At 51.5% G+C, this 3,335-nt stretch overlaps 1 long non-coding RNA gene across 1 annotated transcript in view; it reads left to right on the plus strand.

The window, feature by feature from the left end:
* LOC103258516 overlaps positions 1-2,715 on the plus strand; it is a 3,948-nt gene extending 1,233 nt beyond the window's left edge. The window contains exons 2-3 of the long non-coding RNA XR_504188.1: positions 97-246; positions 2,644-2,715. This is a non-coding gene — a long non-coding RNA (uncharacterized LOC103258516). The remainder of the gene's footprint in view (positions 1-96; positions 247-2,643) is intronic.
* The last annotated feature ends 620 nt before the right edge of the window (positions 2,716-3,335 follow it).

The following is a 3,335-nucleotide window of genomic DNA, read 5'->3' on the forward strand; positions in this document are numbered from 1 at the left end:
GGTCGCTTCAGCCCCTCGGTTGGGTATCAAGAGTCCTGCACATCTTGGGTTCCCCGATGGGAGGCACCCTCCAATTCACATCTGTCTTCTCTCCAGGGACGATGCCTTCTCTGACAGTCTGAGCCAGAAGGCTGACAGCGAGGCCAGCAGTGGGCCGCTGCTGGATGACAAGGCCTCCTCCAAAAATGACCTCCAGTCCCCCACAGAGCACATCTCGGATTACGGCTTTGGTGGGGTGATGGGCCGGTAGGAAGTGCAGATTCATTCTTTTCCTTGTAGTGCCATGCCTGCTCACGTCTGACTTGGGAGAAGCAAGAGGGCAGGGAGGAGGGGAGGAGGTTGCTGCCACCCCTTGTCCCCATGAGATGTGATACCAGATACACAGGGCTGGCTGGCTGACTGGCATTGGTCCAAGAATGCCAGGTCTAAGACCATCCATGCTGGAGTGGAAGGGGGAAGAAGGAAGAAGAAAGACATATGTTGGGAACTCGGTGGTTTTCGTTTTAATTTAAAAATAATAATAAATAAGAGAGAGAGATACAAATTGGCAAGTATTCTTCCTACCTCTCTCTAATTCCTGTACCTCCTCCCGGCTTTCTGTTGAAGACCTGAGCTGTTATATTTTAAAATGTAAATCTCACATACTCCCTGAAATGTACTACATAAACAGAAAACTCACACCTACTCATGGGTTGGGAAAAATTGACACCCGACTCTACCCACTTTATTCGGTGGAAGCAGAATTGCCAATTTCTTCCCTCCTCACGCGTGGGCTAGGCTGTGGCATGTGACCTTTCTACCAGGCAAGGAGCTACACACGTCATTCTGAGAACAGGTATAGTTAAAGGCATGTGATTGTTTAAAAAAATTAACGAGAAAACAAGAAGAAAAGCTGACAGTTTCTCACTGCTTTTTATTTTTTATTTTATTTTATTTTTATTGTATTTTTTTGAGTTGGAGTCTCACTTTGTCGCCCAGACTGGAGTGCAGTGACCGCTCCTGGCCACTGCAGCCTCGACCTGCTGGGCTCAGGCGATCCTTCCGCCTCAGCCTTCCAAGTAGCTGGAACTACAGGCGTGCACTACCACACCCGGCTCATTTTTTTATTTATTGTAGAGATGAGGTCTCGCCAAGTTGCCCAGGAGGACCTCGAACCCGCGGGCTCAGGCAATCCGCTCACCTCAGCCTCCCAAGGCGCGGGATTACAGGCTGAGCCACCGAGCCCGGCTTCTCACTGCTTTTTAAATCACACTCTCAAAATGTCACATTCTATGTTTTTTCCAGGGGTCATGTGATCATGTGATCAACTCGCACATGTGGGTATTTGCAGATACAGTCAAAAGAATCAGTCATATTAGGAGCATGCATTTGTGGAGTTATTTCAGCAGAAGTTCAGATGCCTCTTTGCAGCAAATTCTACTCTGTTCAGCAGATAGCTCAGGGCACTGATAGAATTGGGAAGGGCAAGGAAGTGGACGTCCGGGACAGGTAGATCAAAAAGCTATGGTTTCCTAACTCTAGGAGGACCATATCTTCTGCCTCTCTTTTCCACACCCTCTTTCCACCCTTACTTTCTTTCTTCTTGTTCTTTCTTTCTCAGTATTTATTTCTCTTCAACACTTATGCTTGGTTCCGTTGGGACACTCACAGGCGCTGCTTAGATTGGCTTGTAGCACTAGGATCTGAAGCGCTGATGGTTCCTAGTCACAATCCATTTCCAACACACCATTCCTCTTCCTACCCCCTCCCTTTTTCCAGCCTTCCCTCCCCTCACCAGGGCCTCAGAATCTTTGGTGACCTCCATAGGATGCAGCAAAATCTCCGGTGTGTAGAACCTTTTATCTTCAAAGTGCTTTCAAGCTCACTCGAAGGTGGGCAAAGGATATTATACCCATTGAACAGATTAATAAAATGAATCTGAGAGAGAACACAGGAAAGTGTGTGGCAGACACAGGACAAGGGCTGGCCCTCCTAATACACACTGTAATCCCCTTTCACTGCACCAGAGTCTCCCCGGGGTGGGAAAGGTACTCAAATGCACAAAAGAGGTATCTAGCAATGCAGTGTTTGCTCTTGAATGACTCGTTTTCCAAGATTGAGAAAAGCTCATAGAAATGACCCCTTTCTGGGGAGATTGAGGGCGGGTGACAACATTAGACTGTGTTCTGTTCCCAGTGGTCCCATCCTGTGCTTGCAGAGTGCTAGTAACTTTGGTACAGTCAAGCCTCAATGCTTCAGACCAATTGGAAGCCCACTGGAATCATGGAAGTGTCTGAGCTACTTCAGAATGTATCACGAGCTGAACTAACCATCCCCAAAGCATTTCCAGGTTGAAATCCTATGGCCTTGACTCAACACGTAGTAGACGAGAGTCATTACTTAATTAGCACCACAACTGTTTGCAGCTTGCAAGCACTGGGCTCCAAATTCCCTCCTGTGTCCCATCAGTCCGTCCCCTGCTGCTGAGTGATGTGCTGAGCCAGCCCTTTCCTTGCAGAATCATGAAGTCGGGCTGAATGAGGCTTTACTGTACTGGCTCCCTAGACTAGTGTGTAGTGTGTGGCATGCGGGTTGGCTGACTCATTCTGAGACTTGCCAGGCTTGACCACTGCCCCATGCCTCCGTCCCCTGGCTCCTTTGCAGAGTGCGGTTACGATCCGACGGAGCGGCCATCCCCAGGCGCCGAAGTGGGGGCGACACGCACAGCCCGCCCCGGGGCCTGGGCCCCAACATGGACACGCCACCCCGGGCCGCCGCCTGCCCCAGCAGCCCCCACAAAATCCCCCTCAGCCGAGGGAGGATCGAGAGCCCCGAGAAGCGGAGGATGGCGACGTTCGGGAGTGCCGGCAGCATCAACTACCCCGACAAGAAGGCACTGTCCGAAGGGCACTCCATGAGGTCGACCTACAGCTCCACCAGGCACAGCAGCCTAGGGGACCACAAGTCCCTGGAGGCTGAGGCCCTGGCAGAAGTAAGAGCCAGCGAGAAGGCAGACTGGGCCTGCGGAGACCCCCAGAAGGGCAGTGGGGTGGGAGTCTGCAGAGTGGGGAACCACCTTTGTTCTTAGCCAGGCCCAGGGCCAAGCTGGGAGATGAGAGAGTGAGCTGGCTTCCCTTCCCCTTTCTGGGCCTCCTGTGGGAGCAGAAGTCGGCTGGGTGAGGCCACTGGCTGGGGTTTCTGTAGAGGCTGAGTACTCCCATGTGCAGGGGTGGAGAGCGGATTGGCCAGATCATGGGATGGGTAATGGCGGATCCGCCCACGAGATGACGATTGCCTTATTCGTCCATTTGCCCGTCTGTTCATTGCTCTATTCATCCACTCATCAGTCCATTTAT

The sequence above is a fragment of the Carlito syrichta genome, unplaced genomic scaffold, assembly GCF_000164805.1.
Source record: "Carlito syrichta isolate Samal-C Ts95f unplaced genomic scaffold, Tarsius_syrichta-2.0.1 Scaffold83245, whole genome shotgun sequence".
NCBI classification, from domain to species: Eukaryota; Metazoa; Chordata; class Mammalia; order Primates; family Tarsiidae; genus Carlito; species Carlito syrichta.